Below are 25,507 nucleotides of genomic sequence, written 5' to 3' on the forward strand. Positions count from 1 at the left end.
TCTGGCTTCAGAGCACCTCGGGGCCCAGCTAAACAGTGGGGAGAGGCGCAGACACATCGGCTAAATGGAAGAGTGCAGTAGCAACCGCCGCCGAGCTACTTATCGACGCAGGATGGCGACAGGGTAAACAAGCATCTCTCAGTGGTGTGGGGCCTTCAACAAAGTCATAAAAAATGGAAAGGTTTTCGAGCGTTAGGTAACGACTCCCGTGCTTTCTCCAGCGTTGGTAAATGTTTTGCTGTGCATGTTGGGCTTTCTCCTGTGTTTTTGTCTTTAAATTGGGGTCCATTTTGATCACTTTCGGAGTCTATCATTATGGTGGGAATTGGCCCATTTGAAGGAGCTGGGGAGCGAGCTTTAATGTGTGTTTTGGGTGGCCCCAATGCCCTCTCGGGGCTCTCCCTCCAACAGCTAAAAGGCTCAGGGGAGCGGGCAGCAGCTCTCAATTTTGGAGCGTTGTCATTTTCCCATCACTGCCCACCGTCAGGGTCATTCTGACAAGATGAATTGGAAGAATGAAATCAAAGGCTCGATGAAGATGTCCAGCTCGTCCACTTAAACTATACAGTAGTATACCATATGCCAACTCTCTCTCTCCCTCTCTTCTCTCCCTTTCTCTCTCTCTCTCTCAGCTCTCAACCCTGCTTTAACTCGCTTTTCTCTGACAGGTCTGCCAGACAGGTCCACTCTATAGATGAATAAAATAGTACCTTCTCCCACCAATCGGATTTTACACTCTAGGCCAGAAAATGTACTGGCTGCAAAAAAATGAGGAGGGATAGAGATAGAAATTGAGTGAGTGAGAGAGAGAGACCAAGAGAGAGAAAGAGAGAGAGAGTACCCCTGCTTAGGTAGTCAGCATTTGCTAAGGCAGCATAAAAAAGTTGGTGCCCTTTCTAATGACGCGAATGATGGTGTTAGATAGTGACATTCGGTTGTCGCCAAATGGACGTGCACTCACACACACACACACACACACACACACCCACGAATGTGCCCCTGAACATCCCTATACGTGTGTGTGTGTGCCTGTAAGTGTGTGAAGAAATCTTGCCTGACTTTTCGGGCACCATTGTCCTCTGTGTGGCGGGGCGGTGAGTTGGCACACCTGTCACGGCTAACAGCAGTGGAGTCGCGCTGCACTTAGGGCCCATTTGCTTTTAAGGGTGTGTGACAGGACGGTGGCCACGTTTGATCAAACTTTACTTTCCCCCCTGTGCTGCACCATGGTGACAGTCTGGTCGGCAGGGACTCCTAATGTGCTGTCATCGGACCTCCACTCTCAGCAGCCCTGATTGGAGCCCCCACACAGCTGGCTCAGGCACGAGATGGGCCCTCTTACAGAGAGCCCTGTACCCACTCACTAATGAAGGACCCCCTTCTCTCTCTCTCTCTCTCTCTCTCTCTATCTCTCTTTTCTTTTTGCTCCTTCTCTCCTTTGCTCGTGTGTTCACATGTTCACTCTGTTCTAATCTCTCTTTCTCTCTCTCTCTTTTCTTTTTGTCTTTCATTCGGTTTCCTGTGTGCTCACGCTGTGCGCTGGCCTGCAGATCGTCTCTGATACGACGAGAGGAACAGCAGCTGAGGAGGACGAGAGGAAGAAGAACAAAAAAGAAAACCTTTGATTAACACCAAGCAGGGTCACCATGCTGGTGGTAGCTAGCTGGAACCCCCCCCCCCCCCCCACCCCCCAGCACTCGTCTACTGTTGAGTCTGATTATCCTTTGAGATGCAGACACAGGGTTGCGTTTCTGATGCTCACAAGTGAGAGGTGATCTGTGTGGGATTTTTTTTTTTTTTTTGTCGACATAGTTATTTGTAAGGGAAGCAACAGAGGTGAAGAAAAATCATTTGGCCAAGTACAGATCAAAGCAGTATGGTCTCGTATGTCACAGAAACATATTTAGCTATAGAGATTGCTCTCTCGCTCTCTCTCTCACTTTGTGTGTGTGTGTGTGTGTGTGTGTGTGTGTGTGTGTGTGTGTGTGTGTGTGTGTGTATGTGTGTGTGTGTGTATGTGCATGTTTGTTGGGGTGGCGGGGGTCCATCCCCTCCTTACACCGTGTGTATATATTTATATTTTAAGCTTATGAAATAACCATGATATGTGGCCAAATAATTTACATGCTCTCAATTTTGATGCACGGATCCAAGGTTCTTTGGCTTATCAGTGCTTAAAAATGCATCTTTTAAAAGCCGCAGGCGTATGACACAACCCAGGAATTTAATGATTTTATAAATCAGACTCTGCTCTCTGTGGTTGTGATTAGATGGACTGAAGGGGAGATGACTCTGTGTGTGTGTGTGTGTGTGTGTGTGTCATGGGTGTGTGTGGAGGTGGGATGGGAGGGGTGCAGAGAGAGAGAGATGCATGCAAAGGGAGGGGTAGGGGAGCGGTTCTGTAGTTTGAAGGCTTGAAGGTCTCCAGTGCCATTATCTTGTGAGAGCACACACGGAAAAAAAGATGATAATGTTTTGGAACATTTTACATTAAGGTCCCCATTATGATTTTGTGCGATTGAAACAGCACTATTTTTCAGAGTGGCTTCAGCATGTAGGACAAGCCTCTTAGTTGGAATCCGTTGGAATAAATATAAAAAATACGCAAGATCTCTCTCTCTCTCACTCTCTCTCTCATTCTCATTCTCTCTCTTCCCCTTTTCTGTGGGCTTTGATCATGCAATCCCATGACAGATCCATCAGGGCTTTGCCATCTCCTGCAGGAATGGGCTGCGCTTAATTGGTGCTACCAGGAATAAATCAAAGCAGGAAACAGGAGGCTTTCCAAACAGAATTTACAGAGCGCCCTCCAAATCTGCATCACCCATGGCTGTCCACGTTAAAGTGCATCCTGCTCAGAGCAAAACACAACGTTTTTGCAGCGGTGAGCCCTTTCCTTGCAAGAACATTGGTAAACGTTTACAGTGAAGCCCCTGCTATGTCCTGTACCTGACGTGCCTATCTTGGCCTGCATTCTAATGTTATTTAACAGTTTCTGCCCAGCGTTGAATTCAACGGCGGGGCTCCAGATTGGAGAGTTTCCAAACAATCCCAAGCTCACCCAAGCTTGGAATTGGTTTTCCGTGGTACATCTCCCTCCTCCCTTTGGGCACTTTACCAATTTGACCAAATTTGTTCCATCGCTGGTTCTAAGTACCAGAAGTGTTTTTTAGGGGGGCCTGCACTCTGACGCCTCTCTGCAATTTGCAGATTCTTTGCGGCGACATTAGGAGCTTTGTGTGGGGCTTGGGGGCTCAGTGGCCCGACAGGACCGGTGTGCTGAGAGTCCGCCATCTGGGGAGGCCAGACCAGACCGGAAGGGTTAGTGGCCAGATTCTTTCCTCCCCATTCCTGAAACCCTCCGGCCCCTTTAGTCAATCACTGCATGGCGTCCTTGGAAGGCTTATGCGGTGAGATGATTGAGGACTTGCATGCTATTATTCTTAATCATATTTCCAGCCTCTTAAAAACACACACACACACACACACACACACACACACACACAAATACACACACACACACAGCAACTGCCCAAATTCCATTTCAATCAACAAACGTGGTTTTTCGTCTCCCTTGGTGAGTGCTGTTCTGTTTAACTGTTTCTCTGTACAGAGATCAATCATCTCTCTTTGAAGCTCATGGATCCGAAGAAAGCTGCACACGACCTCCATATCCCATTCTGAAAGCATCATCCACGAATGGTTGTGCACTCTCTCTCTCTCTCTTGCGCGCGCGCTCTCTCTCTCTCGGCTGTCTCCACTTGAGCTGTATTGCTTTTCACAAACGCAGCCTTTTGCTGTTATTAGAATGTGGTGATCTGCCACAGCCATGTTCCTACATTCCCCCGCCACGCGAGCCTCTCAATCCGAAGCTTTTTGTCTTCTCTCTCCCTCTCACTTGCTCACTCTGACTTGAGGTTGAATTACGAAACTGGGATGCGCTCGACTGCGCAGGGTGCCACTCTATTAAAAACCCAGCAATGCCATCATCGCAATCACCCAGGGGTAGGATATTGCATCTTACTGAACTTTTGTTTCCTCGCCATCTAATGCAAGACAGATAGTGCACAGCAGAGGCACCTGTCCACATGATGTATTGCGGGAGTACAATGGGCCACTAAAAGCTGATATACTGTAATTGTATAAGATAATTAGAGTTATAAAAGGCACGTAAATGCCCCATTGGGATTGGGGATATTAGATTCTCCGGTGAAATGCACGCCCACTGCTTTTTTTAATTTAAGGGATGAGTATTAGTGGAAATAGCGCTTAGCCTGGTGATGGCATCAGAGGTGTACACACAGATAAAGACCTGAATGCTTCATAAACCCTTACTTGGGACTCGGCGAGTCTGAGAGCGTGAATTAGAGGCGAGTGAGCGAGAGAGTAGTGACGCTTTAGAGGCAGCCACTGCTGCTCGCTACCGAGGCAGCGCAGCGGAGAACAGCTCCGGGCGCCAAAAGCAATTAACAAAAACTTAAAAATAATTTGAACTAATTCTTCTCTTGTTATCTGCAGAAAATAATGCATTATATGTTGATTAAGGGTTGGGGGAAAAGAGCTGCTTTATCTGCGGCACAAGTATCTTCTGCTGAGGCTGCTTCTTTATGTGCATGCTGCTTAAAGCCATGGTGGTGAGAGAGAGAGAGAGAGAGGAGGATTTTTTCTTCTTTTCCTCCTCTTTACATGCTGTCTTTCAGAGCTTGCCTTCGTTTGTGGGGCTTTGAGCTGTCTTCCTTTCACCCTGTTCTCTTTACCTCACGCTCTGGGTTCAGATTCATTAAACGCTGTGTCATCATACATTAGGCCTCACCTGTCTGGGGCAGCCATTTTGCCCCATGCTGCTTTTAGAAACAATTTTCCTGAGTGCTGCAGGGATGTAACAAAGCGTAGTGAATCCGAATGAAAGCATGGCGGCTTCCAGAGCTGTCTGGATGCCACACACCATGGATCTAAGCTTTGTAAGGTGTCAGTCTCTCTCTCTTTCTTTCTCTCTCTCGCATGCACACACACACACAAACACTATCACACAAACACCATCATACACACACACACACACACTCACACACAGATGCATGCATATGCTCCCTTACACAGAGGGATTTGAATGAGGGGATTGGGCGTAATCTCGAGTGCTGTGCACATCTTCACCCTGACTGTCTCTGAAGTTGTGCACGCTGGTGTCAAAGCAGCAAATCCAGTTTTCTTTAAATGCACCACAAAAACTGGGACTCTAGGAGAGCATAGTGAGCGGGTGGCGGCAGTGGTGGTGGTGTGTGTGTGGGGGGAGTTGATATGACGGGGAAATACGTCCTATTTAAATGTCAGGCCGCGCAGATGTTTACCTTTAATAACTCTGATCTAAATATTTCTTTTTAATTTCGAGAGATTCATTTGTGCGTGCTCAGAGACTATTTTGTTGATATTCAATTCCAGTGTGCGTACACAATAAAATCGGCCTCTCGGTAGCCGTTTATTTATTTGATTCAGCGCAGAGAGGGGGTGGGTGGAACTGGTTGCAGGCAGTGAAGGCCTTGCCTGAACCCAGAGACGCCGGTCCAAACGGCCAGACACTACCGCTGCCGTGGCGACTGCGTCTGTTGCTGGGCGATGGGAGCTGCGCTGAGCTGAGCTGAGCAAACAGCCGGGGGAGGAGCGGGCGGCGCTGGTCTAATGTCCTCTGATGGGCCTCGTCTGTTCTCCATCTCAGCCTCTGCTGCGCCGCTCTGAGTGGCCTTAATAGGATAATAGACTAATCTGGATAGTTTGTGTTCGCATTTGGACCATTTATTCAGGAAAGCCTCTTTGATACGTTTGTTTCAGAGAATAACAGGTAGAGCCTGTGTGTGTTTCGACCCACGGTATTCCCAGCCCTGAAATGGTTTTGTAATATGTTCAATGCGGGCAGCGGCCGCAGATCACTGTATGTCACGACACGCCGAGCTCATGCTGTATAAGAACGAATGATTACCTCCGGTAATGGGAACTACTCTCTCTTTCTCTCGCTCTCTCTCTCTCGAAACAGAGCTGAACTTATTTCTCTTCCACACTGCAGATGATTTGGCTTCCTCTTCATTTTCCTCTTATGCAAAATGGAGTTGCGAAAGAGAAAAAAATAAAACAGGAAAAGATAAAAAAAAAAAAAACATGCACACACACGTCACCTAATCTATTTTTCCATGTTTCCATGAAAAAGAGAACAGAAATGTCTGTACTGGCCAGTCCCTGTGTGTAAAACCAGCTCCCAAGTTTATAACGTCTGCCTCCTCCAGGTCTGTCTTATACCGCCTGTGTAATTATTTAGAAATAATCAATTGACTAATGATGGTGTTATTTACCACAGTCATTAATACTCCGACTGCCCTCGTTAATCAGGACAGCAGCGTCGTCTGGACGGAGTATTTACTACCGGAGCAGCGTTGGTTTACGCGGCGATTATATCACAGGGCCACAGGCGCAGTGAGAATTTAGCCGCCGTGGCACAGGGAAGGGAGGGGAGTAGAGCCTCAGGGCCTGTCCACACGGAGACGCTTTTTAGGTTAAACGCAGAGGTTTTGCTTCGTCTTGGCCGAGCGTCCAAACGAATCCTGTAAACGCACTGCACGAAACCGCACTTTTCTCAAAACCTGGTCCCAGAGTGGAGAAATCTGAAACCGTAGCCCGTTTGAGTTCGTTTAGACAGCGAAACCGCACATCCTGCTTGCGTATCGATGATGTCATCGCCACACCTCAGCTGCCCTGGACTTGCACTTATAGTATTGCCTAACAATACTAGTTTTCATACATGACATTACCTACGATTACACTCCGTAACATAAATATCACAACTGGTGCTGCGCAGCGCCGATAGCTTATGACTTGGTGGACTGAACACTGTTTTTCCTGGTGTTTTTTTATGCATTCTAGCTACTGTCAGTGACGCGAGAGAACTTAAAGCAACACCAAAGAGTTTTTTGTACCTTAAAATAATGTTTCCAAAATCGTTTCATTGGTTCATCAACTCGTAATAGGGTGAACGGCACTTTCTGCATTCGCTTCGCAGCCCTCTATCGGCTATAACCGCACTATGTAAGTTTGCCGGATCGGGTAGCGGATCTGTAGTTCGATGGAATGAGACATGAGAAACTACAAATTTGACTTGCATCTGATGTCGCAATACATCCTACTTTCATAAAATCATGCAACATATTCTACATTGTCTGTGAACATTGTTATTTGCAAAGCTGGTGCTGGATAAACAAATAGTGCGTGCGACAGAGGAAAAGTTCTTTGGTGTTGCTTTAAGTTATTAGGAAAGTACGGTGTAAGTTTAGGCTACATTCATTTGTGCGTAGTGCCAGTGTCATTCATTTATTTTACATGTCTTACAACATATATACATGCATTCACAGTCGAGTGAAATCAGATATAAGCATACAAAGACGCTTAGAACTCACGTTAAGCCGATGGTAGCACACTGAATGCGAATGCACGATTTGATGCAAAAGTATTGACTGTTACTAATGAAGGTTTTATAGCAATATTATAAATGTGGCGACAGAACCTGACAGAAGCCTAGAACTTGGGTAAGCCTTGCGTTTAGTAGCCTAATTGCGGTGATAGCCAAAACTAATGTGAATCACGGACTATCCTACAACCAAAGAAAGTAAAGGTGATTAGTAGGCCTACCTGCGTTAGCCAAATAAAGGACGGGACTGCACCCTTCACAAACCGTAAAATAAAGTTTATTAGTTTTACAGTTGACTACAGTTGACAGTTCACCATCAGTCCACACAAACAATTCTGGTTTCCTTGAACCAGCCATTTCGTCGTAGCCTATTCTGTCTGTTTTTAAAGCACAAGTTTTGCAAGTTTAGGTCAATTTCTGTAAAGAAACAGTGCCACCTATAGGCCTGGGGTATGAAGTAACGTGTTGAGTCGTGTTGAGATGGATCCGTTTGGACGCAAATATTCTTAATACGGTTCCAGGGAAGACGGAGGAAAAAAAGATCGGTTTGGTACGTGTGGAGGACTAGGCCTCAGTTTAGACCTGCCTGTAGATTACCAGATGTATTAACAGATTAACGTTGTATTAACAGATTAAACCTCTCAGATGTGTCTCTCTCATCTCTACTGTGCGTATGAGCCGTCCGTGCTGACTCTATGAATTGTCTTGTATATCAATTCAGAAGAAGGATTTGTTTTATTTTATGCTGTTTAATCTCTGCTATGCTACATTCAGAGCTGTGAGCCAAAGGCTAGATTAAGCAGGTACTCGGTGTGGCATGGTGTGGTCCTCTGTGGTTGGGAGGCCCCTGTGGAGAGACCCATTCACTAATTTACCTTTTTGGTGCAGCCTTTAGTTTGTAGATTTACTGGAAAATGTTAACCTCACAACAATATACCAACACGAGTGAATCAGCATATTTTAACATCAGCAGTGTAAACTCTTTTATTTAGCTCTATTTAGGACAAAAAAAACCCAGACATATTATTTCACTTTTATTGCGTCTGCCTAAGAACACAGCACTATCTAAAGGACTGATGTGCTTAGACTTAGACGAAACTTTAATGTCTTTAATGAGGCAATTTGTGTTACAGCACAGACATGCAGACACAGTAACAGAGAGTCTGTGCTGCTGATTGCCACAGTGCGGTTTCCAAACAAAACAAGACCTTTAATAAGATATATACGTCATAAGATTCACACAACATACTTCATTTTACTGGCATGTTTAAGAATAAAAGCATTCGCAATCTCAAATGTCCTCTCACAACACAAGATGCATCGAAAGAGCCCAAATAAAATGAAATGAGTGGGTAGAACTTTGTGATGTTTTTCTCTGATTGGGAGTGATAAAGTAATTGCTAAATGTGTGTGTCTCCCTCCTGCAGCATGCTAATATAGCAGCATGTCCTTGCCTCGTGGAGGTCGTGAACAGAGTAAACAAAGCGATGCAGATGCAGAAAACTTTGTTGCAACAAATTACTCACAGGGTCCCTGAAGGTGCTGATTTAATATTGGAGAGCTGCAACTAGAGGGGATTATTCTTTAAGCCGAACCTACGAGCCCTCTGCTTTTAGTAAGACAAATGGGAAAATTGAGGTACACAGATTTTCAATAAACGGCTGTGTGTCCTGTGGTGTCTGCGAGGGTGGGGGGTTGAGGGGGAGGGGGGGTTCAGAGCATGGAGCTGTTGGGAGGAGAGCCGGATCGACACGGTGTTCTCTCTCCCTCCTTCTCCACAACAGCAGCAGGACACCTGGGAGGTCCAGGTCCTGCACACACACACACACACAACACACTCGCATGTTTGCAGGTAACACCCCTCCCCCTGCCCCCCTCCTCCCCTACACGCACACACACACACCCACACACTCCACCACCCCACCGCCCCCGGCCCTGCTGCCTTTTAGTGGAGATGTCGTGTTTGTTTCCTGGGGAAAGAGATGGTTAATGCGGCGAGCGTTGCTTAAAAAACACGGCGTATTCAGGCCAGTGGAAGATAACTGGATTGCACATGAGACCTGCGCTAATGTCAGCTGAAGGGCATGGGAGTAAACAGGCCCTGGCTTGTCTCCGCAGAGCGGGATGAGGATGGGATTGGTGAGGGGACTGGGGATGGGAGATAGTCAGCCTCTGACTCCACACACACACACACACACACACACACACACACACACACACGCATGCCACTCCTGAAGTCACAGGGAGGCAGAGGGCCTCTTCTGCCTCGCCCGCCCTCTCGCACTCTTCCTTCTCCTCCACGCCTGCTATCTCTCATTCACACTATCTTTTTACCCCTTCTCCTCTTCTTCTATTTCACACTATCTGCCTTTTCTCTATCTGTTCTCCCTCTCCATCTCTTTCGCCCCTTCTCTCTCTCTCTCTCTCTCTCTCTTGTGCAAACTTCAACAAACTTCTGGGCGCCCGGCACTTCCATGTCATTTGTATGAGGGCCAGTGTATGTATTTATTTATTAATTTCTCAGTGGAGTCGAGCCTAAATTAAATATAGATGGGCAGGGAGTGAATTAGAGTGATTGAACAAGCTGAATATTGCCTTGTTGGCGCCCGGGCCATATTGTCTTGGGGGTTAATGGGGGGGGGGGCTGTTGATGCGAAATCACTCTGGGCAGAAGAAAGTGAAGAAATAAAAAAAAAAATCAGTAACATGCAATCATCAGTCGTGTGCTCTTCGCATGGACAGTGGTAGTATGGAACAGCACAGCAACAGCAACATACGGGCAGACGTGAGCGAGCGCATCTGCTGTGCAGGACGCTGCCGTCCAGGCTAGGCCATGTTATCCTGCTGTCAGACAGGGGAATGTGACCTCAAGACAACAGAGCAACTTTCTAAGACGTGACTCAGAGACTAAATCCATTTTTGGCCGTGACATGGAGCCAGTCGGGCTGAGCTGGTCGGACGCCTCTAATGATTTTAATGAACAACGAGACAAGGCGTCAGGAAGAGCCGTGTCATGAAATCGCTTGACACTTATGTTATGTATCGTCCCCCAATACCAATATTGGCTGATAGGCAGAAAGCTTAGGGCATACATCAAAGGCCTGATTAACACAGGAATGTTAACCACCTCATCAGGCAATGGATATCGGGGAGGACAAGATGTGAGATTAAGGGTAAAATATGAATACAATACCCTGTATGTCTTGACCTTTGCTTGAGGTGGTTTATGTACGTATATGATGACACTATAGGCCTATTTAAAGGACAGTCCTTATATTCTGGTGCTGTTTGGGGTGGTTTATGTGTATGTGATGAGACTAATGGGCCTATTTAAAGGACAGTCCTTATATTCTGGTGCTGTTTGAGGTGGTGTATGTGTATGTGATGGCACTATATTTAAAGAACAGTGCCCTTATAGTGCTTTTAGATAATTTTCATCTGTGTACCTGATTGAGGACCAAGTTTGCAGAGTTATAAAAGTTGACGTTTGGCACAGTTGGAATTTGGCAAAGTTTTACTGTCCCATAGTCCTTCTCTTCAGCTGTCGCTCCCACAAAGGGCCATATTCTTAAGTCTTTTGTCTCTATTGATGCAACTTTGTTAAAAGTGTCTCTCTCTTTCTGTGTGTGTGTGTGTGCGTGTGTGTGTGTGTGCGTGTGCGTGTGCGTGTGCGTGTGCGTGTGTGTGTGAGTAAGTAAGTGTCTGTGTGTGTGTGTATGTGTGTGTGTGTGTGTGTATTTGTTCAATGGGGGGGGGGTGTTTGAAGGGGAGGGAAGCTTAATTGAACAAACTAATGAGAAGTTCTTTTTTCCATCAGGGGACATGCCAGTGAGATTGTTTGACAGTTTATCTATGATAAATAAATGCCTTAAAAAACTAATTAGCTTTTCAAGGCCCCAGGGGACCAGCACCAGGGTGTCCGACTGAACGCCGACTGCAGTCACAGCGGCACTGGCCAACCAACAGAAGACGCACCACCCCCCACAACCAAATCTCTATACTCAACCCCCCCCCCCCACCACCACCATTAGAGAGCACCAGAAGCATCATCACAGCCCCAGACCCCCCACCCCCCCTCGGCCACCAACCAGCCCATCCCAAAGGCAGAAGCTCAGTCCTAATGTCTGAGCTTGAAGCTTTGGATGTCTGAACAGACACAGACACAGAACTCGCCCGCTGCTTGTGATGAGAGAGTCTATAGCCACTGTGGCGTGTCTGTGATCTAACCTGCCACAGACTCCCATCAAAATTGCACAGGCGTCACCACAGTTCTGCCATTGTTTACATAACTTACTTCTTACCGCCAGAAACAGAATGCTTTGAAACATGGTTGCACCACCACCGATTTTGTCTGCCATAATAAAGCATCACTGGTCCCCCGGCATAGCTAATTTAACCAACTGAAAGACGGAGCAGAATTTACGATGTTTATTATTGCGTTGTTTATTGTAGCCTTAGGTCAGAACAAACAGGGCCGCCTGGTGCCATGACACGCATTAATTAGGCTGGACATGTCTGTAAACAGTCTCAACTGGATTACCTCCTTTGCCTCAGTGTCTCTCTAACAAAGGTGGACATTAAGTCCAACTGAGGGCTCAGCTGGTCCTCTCAAATAATTGTGGTGAGGAGGTCAAGTGAAAAAATAACGTACTGTAGCTGTTGACCTTATCGTTCATGGAAAAGTAGGCTTATATGAATTTCCTTGACAATTTATGTAGCCAGATCTTTTGTGACTTACAGCCAGGCTACACGAAGCGCCCTGTTTGCGGGTCTCATTTTTTGAAATGTCTGATGTAGCCATGGCTGCAGTTCCATTGAGTATAGTGGAAGCTAATCATTGCAGTACACGCTCCACAAATGGAACGCTTCAATTACATGCCTGGTGTAGAATGTCTATTAGCCTGTTTGGATACATTGGGGTTGAAATGATATGTTGTCCAATGCAGCTGATGAGTGGTATGTCATCATATCCCTTCTTGTGGGCCTAGCGAAGCAACAGTACTGGTCAACCTGGGTTTGAGTGGGCTATGGATAAAAGTCCCTGAATATCAGTCATCTTTACCTTTGTCTCTGGAGAACTAAGACAGTAGTTGCGTGTTGAGAGAAACTAGCCCTGGTGTGCCTCTGGGGTGCGCTAACTAAGTTAGCAACTTTGTTGGTTGCAATGCAATTTCCCATTGCCAACCAACTAAGTTGCTAACCGGTTAGCAACTATGGTTTTGGGAAACGCGCCCCTGGTCAGGTGAGGTCAGAAGTCATCTGTCACATACAGAGTTTGTTTTTCTAATTAACTATGAAATGACCTGAGTGCCTAGAAAGACTTTATAAGGCCAGTGTGTGTTCAAGAAGAGACTTCATCCTACCTGAGACAGGTGAATAAAATCTGGGAGAAACCCCAAGTGTGGGTCAGGGCTGGTCTCTAGAAGCTGAGAGAGCCATTCTGATCTCCCTGAGAGCCGCCCTCTCGCTTCCATGCCAGACTCCACATCCCCTGGCTACAGTCACACTCAGCGGAGAGAGCTCGGAGCAGAGCTGAGGCTCACCTGGCGGCGCTCCTCACAGGGCCATATGTCACAGGCTTCCCAGCAGCCTCTTGTCATGATGCATTGGCGCACACGTGTCACTAAAGCGCTTCCCAACCTAATAAGCTGTCCAGGGTCCTGCCGTTAGTCATTTAAGCATGTAAAAACATGTCTGCCGTCCATCACCCCAGCGTACTAGCCGGGCCCGTGGCTGGAAGACGTATCGTCCAGGCTGTCACGATAAGGTGCTTATCTGGCCGGGGGACAGTGCCATGGGAGTCAGAGGTTGGCTCTATCTGAGCACCGGGCAATACTGCATTCCTTGGCCGTGTACTGGCATAGGTGTCCAAATCTGCCTCCCCCCTCCACACACACACACACTCCCCCCCCCCCCTTCACACTCACACACACACACACGCACACACACAAACACCCACAGCCTACCCCACCTGCCAATCCATAAATGAAGCCATCGCTCAGGTTTGCTGCCGTTCTCGGTGAGGTAAAACGGGGCAGTCAGTACACCCCTGTGACGTTAATTACATAGAAAATTAAACAAAATCTATAGCGGTGATTGAAGTGTTTACAGAGGTCTGCGACCATGGCAACGTACTCTATTCATCACGTCGGCAGATAAGAGGTTGTAGTAGGGTTGGGGTGAGGAAGACGCATTTCTTGTTGATTCAAGGGAAAACTCACTTTAATCTCACCACGAGAGTAAGTGTACTCTTAGCGCCTTTCTCCCGATTTTTCATTGCAACGGAAAAATGCATGTCACTGAAATCACCTCAGCCTGTCCTTGCTACTATGATGAGTGACAACGCTGAGGAAATGCTTTCTGCACACACACTGCAGTTCGGTGAAAAAAGCTCAAAGGAAAAGCTACGAAAGCACAATGAACACAAAGTATGGTGCAGAGAGAAAGAATGCCATAATTATGCTTAAGTAATGCACCGATTTTGACATCTGTCACCTCCGTGCGTCTTTGAACAAATGAGGAGAAACAAACAGACTGTTGGCTCTCTTGTGAAGTAGTGTAATCCTCTTTAAGAATAGACTTTGCTTCACGGCCCTTTCTTCTTTTCTTGTTACGATGATAATTGCAGTTTTGTGTTGGGTGACGTTCAAGGACTTATCTTCTATATTTTGTGTTATTAACTTTCCCGCTTTTCAGCTAAATCCGAAAGTTCTATGCTTTGTCACTTCTATTGTCATTGTCGGGTTTTCAATTGCCCATATTTCCTTTTTGAAATGTAAAGCTATTGTGCTCTCTCTCTCTTTCTCTCTCCTCTACTGAAGCTCCCCCTTTTTCTATTAAGACTTGAATCCGAAAGTTTAGTTTCCCAACTGTTATTTTTTGTTCATTCTGGCCTCTGAATTCATGGGCATATTTACGCCGAGCCCACTGGAGCCTGCAGTATGTGTGAAATTGGCCTATCTTCACTCAACAAGGCTCATTTGTCAAAGAATGTCCTGCCATCTGACTCTCCCTGAGATCCAGTATGTGTCTGATACAGAGTGGGCTTCCAAACACAGACGCCCCCACCCCTTCCAGTCCCTCCTGGTCCCCTCAGGTCTCTTCATCAGAGGACTATTTGCCCCCCCAGTACCACCCCACCCTGAAAAACACAGGCCTTATTGTGCCCCCCTTTCATTCTGTGTTTGCCCCATCCACCCTTTAAAGACAATGGTCTGATTAGTGCTCGGTGGCAGTGCCCGCCCACGGGTCGTCTTCAAAGGGCCGCTGTGCCCGCGGCCTGCGCAGGCGAGTGGGTTTTAATCTGGGCGCGCCACCTGTGCGGGCTGTCAGAAGCTCACCCCCAGCGTGGCAGGAGCGGGCACCATCACAGTCACGCCAGGGTTGTCAGCCCCCACCCCTCTTCTCATACACACACACACACACACCCTTCCATGCACTACACAACCTCACAGGAATGGCACACCAACGCGCACAGTCTGTTCAGCACCTCCCTCTCTCCCCCTCTCTCTCTCTCTCTCTCTCCCTCCCTCTCTCTCTCTCTCTCTCTCTCTCTCTCTCACGCCATGGCTGCAATTTGTCATTTTTTTTCCACAGGAGATGAAGCCTTTTATGAAGCGAAATGAGTTTCCCCAGAATGAAGCACCACAAAAGCCCCATGATTAATTTGCTTGTTAGGCTATTGCAGCTGTCACCTGTGTAAGACATCTGGACAGCAGATTGACTAATGCCATAAGTGGGCCTGAAACATGGCACTCTCTCTCTCTTTCTCTCTCTCTCTCTCTCTCTCTCCCTCTCTCAGTGCCCTACCCCGCAGTCAGCCTTTCAGTAGGGCTTTTAAAGGGGGACTACGGGCTGTTTGAAACAGGACTTTTTTCGAGAGGTAATTAATAAGCATTACTTGTGATTGACATGGTAATTAGTTGTATTAATGTGGCAGTAAGAGGCTTTGAGCAGGGAGGAGGGACAGCACTTTGGAGTGGGTGGGGTGAGGTGGCAAGGGGGGGTGGATGTGTGTGTGTGTGTGTGTGTGTGTGGGGGGGGGGGGGTGTGGGTGGTGTGTGTGTGTGGAGGGGTGGAGGTGGTGGGGACTGAAGGAGAGTGGGACAGGCTGAAAGTGACCTCACTCAAATTTAATTGGCGCGCTGATTGCGATGGCGCTGTGTTGGTGATGTCATGCGCGGCGCTGAAACATGGAGGCTGCGGCTCGTCTGGTTAGGTTTATGATGGAGGAAATCCTGGAAGTCTGGAGGGTTCTCACCCTTCTCTCCTAATGGGATGTGGCAGCTCAGAGATGACTGGAGTCTGCAAAGGGCCCTGCTGCTCAGTACAGTATCACTACTAGCAGGCCTGTCTGGGTTAAACTGGGTTAGGGGGGATATGTGTAGACCTTAGTGAGATTTTAGTTGTTGTGAACACACTGTAATGTCCATGATGGCGCTCGTCCTTTGACTTGCATAGTATTGCATTGAGGCACAAAGGGGTATTACAAAGGGGAGAGTACGGTCCGAACAGTGTCAGAAGCTACCTGTTTAGCATGCTAACTTTGGTGAATGTCTGGTCAACACAGAGCATAGGTGTTTTTAGGGGCGCCTGCAGGAATGAATGAGTTGGGAAGTAATAGTAGGCTAGGCCAACTTGGTGTGAATACACACGGGAAATTCTCTCTCTCGTTGCTGAGTAGCCTGATAGTACGCACAGTGCATACGGCCGTACACCTGCAGGCACACCTGGGCGTTTTTGTCAGTAAGTCAAAGCAGTTCACTTACGGTTCCTATCTCTAGGTCATAATTTTAGTAACAAAAAATACTCCAAGAGCTCTTCACCTTTAAGTTGTGCCACAGAAAGCATGCCTGTGTAGTAACAGACCTATCACATCATCAACATGGTAGTTTAAATTTGCTTCACTTTCACAATACACAACATGCATATTTCAGTGATTGTGATATGAACTGATTACAAACCCTCTATCAAGAAAAAGTAACTGATGACAGCTACTTGAACACAAACTGTTCCTGTTGTGTCTCAAATCCTACAGGCGTATTGTTCTATTGGTTGAAAGTAGTACAGTGTCAACATCAACAGATCCTCTAGGTGAGTGAATGTCCCTGTGCAACCATCTCATGACACAAACGTAGGTAAACACATTGGTAGGTCTGTGACATTGAGTAACCTGGTTACTGGGTAAAAAAGTGTGACAGTGCGTGACCTGTTTTTGTGATATAGTTTCACAGTTTCACAATTTCTCTCAGAAGGGACCTAAATGTGGGTGTGTGTCAGATGTGTTGAGGTGTACACGCAGAAAAATATTTGCGGAAGAAAAGAAAAATCCATTTAAATGTATTATTATTATTAAGTAGGTTAATGTTGTGTGTGCAGGATATATTTGCTGAAAAGAGAAATTTCATTTGTGTTTGGAAAGAGTACAGTGACTTTGCAGTGGCACACAATTTGGGCCAAACTGAAGTTTATTAAAAAATGAAATTGGATTGCTCAGTCATTTCATGTCAACTCTGATATTATTAAATATGGCCAATAGCCAGCTGGGCACAATAGATATTGTGAAGAAAGCAATATTATGCGGCCGCCATTAAAATGCATGGCGTGCACATATTCCCTCCAAAAGCCTGGACTTTGAGGACTGTGAAGTGGGATGCTGTGGGCTTGGCTGCCTGGAGCCGGGCTGAGCTGAGCAAGGCGTCTGAAGAGAGGGAGAGGGAGAGGGGCCATGCTGGTGGGATGTTATGTTGGGTGAATACCCACGCTTAATTTTTAATTATTAAGGAATTAGTTGGTAGCATCCGTTTATTTGTGTGTCCTGTGTAATCAGGAAATTCATCTGAGAAAGCCAAGGCCCTGTTGGCTTTAGCAAGAGCTAGTGACATCAAAAACGCAACACAATACCCCTCAGATTCACATACCTAAGAATTTGATTAAACCATTTTCAAATGTAGATAAACAAATCCTTTGAACAGGTCCCTTCATTTTCTTTGGGCCAAGCTACTGCCATGACCAATTCCTGTCTTTACCACACATAAACAAAAACATGGAATTCCTGGTAGAGAAGGGGATTTACAAAATAGAGGTCTTCAATCTAACCTGCTAACAACCCTTCTCTTGTGAAAGCTACAATAACAGCATCAGTGGCCGGCTTAAGTAAATGTTTTAAAAAACACGCCTGTATTTCTTTCCTGGAATCAATTTACTGTTAAAGGACAGATTCCGCACAGATGGGGCGATTTTAGAGATGGAAATAGCGCCTGTGAACTAGTAAATCACCCCTGGGGCATCGATCAGCGGGGCTCAGGGGTTTCTATGATATGCTGATAGACCCAAGCAGGCGCATAAATCAACTGGCTCCACCAATCAGATGCAAGCATGGCTAGAGATGGAAGGGTGCTGCTGGTGGAAATGAGACTTGATAAAAAGACAACACGACACTACGGTGCTATCATGCAACAGAGCAGCCATACCACTCCACTCTTTTTTTTAATTTGTGCTGATGTACGTAGACCAGAGACCCTTGGACTGGTTAATAGTCCTTGTAAAGCAGCAAGAAGGCCTGTTTCGGTCTCCTGCTTGACTTACTGTGTTGTAATGGAAGAGACTATGGCGTCTCAGTGCAGTCAGAGTGAAAGTCAGAGGTAAAACGTTCTTTCATCTTCCTTCTCATTCCTCTGGACATAAATGGGCCACACGTTTGAAGTAGCAGCTCAAGGCTGGCTCAAGACACTCGTTAGAGCTATGAATTGTGGGAATTGTATGCACCAAGTGTAGTGCTCACAAGGCCTGTTCTAAGGTGTCCACTAAGCCGTTTGTCTCCATCTGCAACCGTGTTCTGTATGTCTCCTTCTTCTCCTCTCCTTGACGGATGTCTCCACCTTTCACATGCTGTTCCAGTCAGCGTTCCTGTAGGCTAACACGTGCTAGCCTAACACCACTCCGATGCCTGCCTGCCTGCATGCCCTAGCTGTGTAAAAAATCCCAGGCTTTGAGTTGGACAGCCCCTCCAGGAGGCGGCCGCTCCTGCTGTTTCTCTCACACCTCATTCTCGCTGCTTGTCTGGGTGTGATGGCCTCGGCCAGGGCCATTTCAATAATCCCCTACATGTATGTTTAATGGCCGGCGGGCCCAACAGGAAATGATCAGCAAATGAAACGAAGCAGTGGGTTATTATGGCCCACGCTGGTGTCAGCCCGGGCCCCACCACCATTCATTTTATTGTAACTCATTTCGGCGGCCGGAGAACGGCAGGATTTAATGTCTCCATTCCCATACTCCCGTTCTGCATGACAAATTGTTTTAATAAACATATACCGGGTAATAATAAAGTAATAATAAGCCCACCAGTCACCTTATATCATTGCAGTTAAATTTTCCCATAAGCCAACATTGGTTACAATGACAATTACACGGAAGCCAATCCTTAGCAGGGGAACACAATGGACAGATTTAATATAGTTTGTAAATATGATTAGTGTGCTGTCGTGTTATTGGAGTGCAGTATTTACATTTCTCTCCGGGGTTATTCACTATACGGGATCAACATTAAACAGAGGGCCCCTTTCCCCCTCCCTTCCCACTCTCTTTCTCTCTTTTCTCTCTCTCTCTCTCTCATTTCTGCTGTCATTGTGCCTCCTCCGCCTCCCTTCACAGCTTAATGAAAAACTCTGTTGACCCTTAATATTCCACGGATCAATCACCATTTTTAATTTTGAGGATAAATGCGCAATTGTGCAACCCTCAAAAGGTTTCTCCCACCTACGTTACAATACTGTGTGTGTGTATGTGTGTGTGTGTGTGTGTGTGTGTGGTGTGAGTGTGTATGTATGTATGTATGTGTGAGTGAGAGAGAGAGAGAGAGACTGCATGTGTGTGTGCTCCAGTCAATGCTTGCCTGTATGTCTGCAAGTTTCTGTTGCAGAGGGAAAGAGAGTAATAGTGTGCATGTAATGACTAGCGGATATTTACTGAGGTAATTTCATGCTACATTTCAATTATTGCCCGGATTTGTTTTTAGCTTCTCAAGCCGTTGCCTCCACCTAGAAACCGACTGGAGAAAAAGATATTTATAATCAGTGTTGTGTGGCGTTGCACCTCGGCCCCCACACAGCCACCCTCCCACCCCAACCCCCCCCCCCAACCCCTTCCACCCTCACCTCACCACGGTGGAATTGTTTGTGAGTTACTGCACCGGGCTCCAGTGCTCAGATAATGAAATACACTTGTGCAGATTGCTGAGGTCAATTAATGCTGCAGCAGTCCATTTAACCCATGCTGTAGTTATGGAGTCAGCACAGGGACCAATTTAGCATCCCCCTTTGATAGCCCCATACACATGTAGCCCTACCAAACTAGCGCTAGCTACTTGGCCGCTAAAATAGCCAGGCTCAGCTCAGCTCAGCTCCGTTCGATATGTTTTGGAGATTGTGCCATCTAATTACTTGTGGCTTTGAAATGGAAGCCTTGAACTTATTTTTAGTGTCATCAATGTGAGATATAAATCTGTTTGAGGAACATATTTACCCATCTGAGCGCTTGCAGGCGTGCAAAATAATATACTGGCGACTAATAACACACACACAACAGTCCACCAGGCAGCCAAATAGCTAAAACAAATATTGATACTATAATCCCTGGGTGTCAATGCAGCAGAGGACACCCCCCACTGTCAGATACACACACAGACACGCACACAGACAGACAGACACGCACGGCACACACACACACACACACACACACACACACACACACACACACACACACACACACACACACACACACACACACGTATTATTGCCATTCTTCTTGTCTGTAGGGTGGTAAGGCCCCTGCCTGGGAGATTAGAAGAGATGAGATCTCGGCTGTTCTTTGTTCATGTTGAGTCGTCCTCGTTCCTCCACTTGTTGTAAAAATGTACACAGGTAATTAGAACATGGGCGCCTGAATCTCATCCATTTCCATTGTTCCTGCCCAGACGTTCCTTTGTTATAAAACCCATGGGAACCCAAGTGTGTGTCACTGTTGTAAAGGATTAATGGAATTATGTTTGTACATGCCGTGGCCCTCTGTTTAATTTCAGAGACACTTGTTGGATGAGTCATACTTTCTCTTTTCTTACTGATCAAAATATTGAAAAAGAAGGCCATGTTCTTTTTTACTCTGGAAGCTTACAAAAGTTTTACAGTAAATAAAGTGTCAACAGGCGTATGTTTACTTGAGAGCTCTTGAGGCGAGCCTCACATCAAGAGGGTCTCTCTTTCAAAGACTTGCCTAGTTTGACTTAACAGACAAACTTAGATTTTAGGAAGAAAGCGATTGCTTCAAAATTCTTACTCAACACACGCACACACACACACACACACACACACACACACACACACACACACACACACACACACACACACACACACACACACACACACACACAAACACCGTGCTGCGTGTTGGCCTTGGGAGCGTGAAGTGCTGGCTGTCAGTGGTGTGCAGTGTATGTGTGAGTGAGCGGGTACAGCAGTCCTGTGATGTACTCACATCAGTCTGAGATGGAGCCTGTAAGCGGGCAGGACCGGTCCGCACTGCCCAGCTGCTGCTGCTGCTGCTGCCGCCTGTCACAACTCAAGCTCACAGCGCTAATTATTGTCAGGCATGTCCTGATCCTGCCGGGCATGCTCTTTGGTGGCGTTGATGAAAAAGAGCACAGCCTAGCTCTTTGTTTAGAAAAGTGTGTGTGTGTGTAAGTGTGTGTGTGTGTGTGTGTGTGTGTGTATGTGTTGGGGAGGGTGTGATGGCGATAAGGAGAGGGTCCTTTCAGCTTAGCAACCCAGCAAGCGGCAACTGCCAGCCTGCAACCTTCAGTGCCTCGACAGGCCGCTTCTAAACTGCCACGACATGAAAGGAGGCCCAGCCTGGCACTCAGCCCTAGCCCTGACAGTTAAATGAAATATTTATTTTTTCGATATCTAAAAACATATATTCCTCCTCGCCGCTCGCTGGTTACTGAGAACATTGACTTCTGAAACACCTCGTCGCCACAGCGACGTCTGGCCCTCCAGTGAGTCAATTAGGCAGAGGCTTATAAGCGTCTCCAGCTGCCTTCCTGGAAGCCTCTGTCGGCCAGACCCCCTGATTTTTCTTCCACCCCCTCCGCTCGTTTCATCTGCTGTGCGGGCGGTTATGATTCATTTATCGTCGTTAATCAATCGTTAGTGAAAATGCATGAGGGGAAGGCCAGGGCAGCACTCTTTGACCTGGTCACCTTACAAAGAAACCGGGAGGAAGATTGACAGCAGGAGACTTTTCTTGGCTTTGGAACTTGTTCTCCCTAAGTGGACTACCCTGGCGTCACACTTAACCCCATTTAATGTTGGGACTGACCCCACCCCCACCCTAACTGGTGGCCGAGAGTTTGGCTGGACTCACCTTATGCCATGAAGTAGGTTGATTGTTCGACTCTTGGTCACTTGATGACCTGATTTCCATCGGTCCACAAGCCTGATTTAGTGTTTCACTCTCTGCAATAACATTTGAGTTGGCATGGCTGCTAATACGCTCCTAAAGAGCTGGCTGGGCCTCATCCGCAGCACAGCTCGACAGGAAGGGATGCGTGACCTTTTGCGGATTCATATTTTTCTATAATTGGGTTTCATGTCTGCTGCCCAGTTTTTGAGGGTGGGAAGCCATTTTTATGACGTTGTTTTTCCTTGTTAATTTTATACTGCGTCCATCATATTGTAACTCCGACTCATTCCTTGTCGATGATTTGTTCATTAGTTTAAGCCTCTCAGATGTATCTGTGGAAACAAGTTGAGGTTAGCCACTGATTTGTCAAGAGCGCCAGGAGAGGACCAAGCCTGACGAAGCTTTGGGATTCGGAATAACGTCACGTGTAGCTTCAAATGAGAGGGAATTCTCTGTCCGAGGTAGTCTGCTCCATGGGCCTGAAAACGAGCTGATCTGATGGTTACTCAGTCAGTCAAAAGCTGCTGTCTGCTCCCCACAGCCCCAGATGTACCACTGAAGACTGCTTAGACATGTCTGGCATCTCTATCAAAGCCCGGACGATGCCCATCACACTGAGCGTGCTCCGTCGTGCCGCCACTGAAGCCCAGCCTCAGAAGGCGGCAGCACCAACAGAGTGAAGGGGCCAGTGGTAATAAGCTGGCTCTGCAGTCGGCATGTCTGCTCGGAGGCAAAGTCTGATTTGACAGCAGCACCAATTCTCCCTCCTAATAGCATATCTGTATCGGTGAGGGGGTCGATCCTGCTCGCGGGTGCTGTAGATATGTACTGTCGGCCTGCCCGCAGATAAGGATCGGCCCAACATTCGAGTCCTTATTTAACATTTCGCCGGATAATCCGGGCGCTGCCGTTTTTGTTTGACATTCGCCACCGTGCCACTTGAAGTATGTGCTTTCATTAGGCCGACCCTCCAAGGCAGACTACAGTGGGATGGAGGTGCTAATGCCACGGAGTGTGCTCTGCTCTTTAATGGAAGGAGCTCATGGTTCGATGAAGATTCCCTGCCTCCGCGCAGGGACAGGGGAGATGGGGAGAGTGCTGGCGAGAGAGAGGGAGTCGGACTAAAGTGCCATTATCCAGCGCGGTCCGGTAATTGTCTTGTTCTGGTCATTAGGAGGAGGCTGTGCACATGCGCGTCTTAATCTGGGAGGGCTTGCAGAACCGCTTCTTGACATTCAGGAGAAAAGAGCAGCAGGAGGAGAACAGCTTAGAGACTCCCCCGTCTCACTCTGAAAAGCTCTACTCCTGTCTCGGACGGTGTGTTAAAAGCACATAGTCCCAGGAGCGACCGCAAAATTCAGACAAACTCCCCCAGAGACTCTACCACTACCACTGCACTACCACTACTCCTCCTACTACTCAAACCCCTCCCTGCACATACACACACACACACACACACACACACACACACACAAACACACACACACACACTACCCCCCCCCCACCATTAATCCTCCCCCCAGTACCCCCCCCCCCCCCACACACACACACACCACTACTCCTAACCCCCTCATTACTCCTAACCCCCTCATTACTCCTCCACCCCCCACCCCTACACCACTCATAACCCTCCCTCCACCACCACTACTCCTCACCCACCACCACCACTACTCCTCACTCTCCACCACCACTACTCATAACCCTCCACCACTACTCCTCACCCTCCACCACCACTACTCCTCACCCTCCACCACTACTCATCACCCTCCACCACCACTACTCCTTACCCTCCACCACCACTACTCCTCACCCTCCACCACTACTCATCACCCTCCACCACCACTACTCCTTACCCTCCACCACCACTACTCCTCACCCTCCACTACTACTCATAACCCTCCACCACCACTACTCATAACCCTCCACCACCACTCTTCACCCTCCACCACTACTCCTCACCCTCCACCACTACTCTTCACCCTCCACCACTACTCCTCACCCTCCACCACCACTACTCCTCACCCTCCACCACTACTCCTCACCCTCCACCACCACTACTCTTCACCCTCCACCACTACTCCTCACCCTCCACCACCACTACTCTTCACCCTCCACCACTACTCCTCACCCTCCACCACCACTACTCTTCACCCTCCACCACTACTCCTCACCCTCCACCACCACTACTCTTCACCCTCCACCACTACTCCTCACCCTCCACCACCACTACTCTTCACCCTCCACCACTACTCCTCACCCTCCACCACCACTACTCCTCACCCTCCACTACTACTCATAACCCTCCACCACTACTCCTCATCCTCCACCACTACTCCTCACCCTCCACCACCACTACTCCTCACCCTCCACCACTACTCATAACATTCCACCACTACTCCTCACCTGACTCCCCACCATCCCTACTCCTCAACCCCACCATTCCTCACCTCCCCTCCAACACTACTCCCCCCTCCCACTACCTACCACTTCTCCTCACCTCACCCCCCACCTTGACCACTCCTCCACCTTCACACCACCTCCGTGTGTTTCTGTCTGTCTTCTCTGTGTTGAGGATTATGTTGTGGTGGTTATGTGAGGTAAATGTTGCATAATTTGCACTATTCCTCACCTCCCTTCCACAACTACTCACCCCCCCCCCCCCCCCCACACATACACACACACACATGCACACACTACCTACACTACTAAACACATTTTGGGCACTTATCAGGCATTTATTTCGGGCAGAACTTCACCTGCGTAAGGCTTCACGACACCAACCTCGCTCCAGCTGCAAGATCACAACACATGATTGGCACGATGTATTCACAACATACCATATGATTGGCACGATGTATTCACAACATACCATATGATTGGCACGATGTATTCACAACATACCATATGATTGGCACGATGTATTCACATGTCAACTTTTGGCGGCGGAAGAGGTGGAATATGTGTAGACGATTGCGATGTTTGCGCTACAATCTAACCCCATACATTTCTATGGGAGATTCTTTGAGTGCTGTGTCTCATTAGAAAGTCTCTACCACTACCCCCCCCATTACTCCTCCACCCTCCACCTTGAGCACTCCTCCATCCTCACACCACCTCTTAACAACTCCTTCCAGAGGAGGATTTGAGGCTCTTGGAAATGGTGCTGACATCACAGCGCCCTGATACAGTTGCTCATTGCGTTACTGTGACATCCTGGAGTCACAGACCCCCCTCCCCCCCCCTTCCCCCTCAACTCTCCAGCATCAGGCGGAGTGTTTTCCTGTTAGTTTAAGTCTTGTCTCAACTAATTAATATTTTTGCTTATAGCTGCTGTGGCTCCCGTGGGACTCTGCTTAATTAATCATTAATAAATCTACAGTGCTTCCTAGTTTATTAGGCTCCGCCGTTGGCACTGGCTGCCAGGGCTGCATTGGGAAACCACAAATGATTAGTTACAGGAATGAAAGCTTACCACCACACACACACCACACACACACACACTCCCCTGCCCCCCCCCCCCCCCACACACACACACACTCGGCTCTCTCAGTGCCCCCCTCCCTCCGCCTCCCCCATGTTTCCAAATGATTGGGGCCCCAC

This window comes from Alosa pseudoharengus, unplaced genomic scaffold, assembly GCF_046254945.1.
Source record: "Alosa pseudoharengus isolate Yale_2024_CS ecotype anadromous, Long Island Sound unplaced genomic scaffold, YU_APseudo_1.1 YU_APseudo_1.1_scf_16, whole genome shotgun sequence".
NCBI lineage: Eukaryota > Metazoa > Chordata > Actinopteri > Clupeiformes > Clupeidae > Alosa > Alosa pseudoharengus.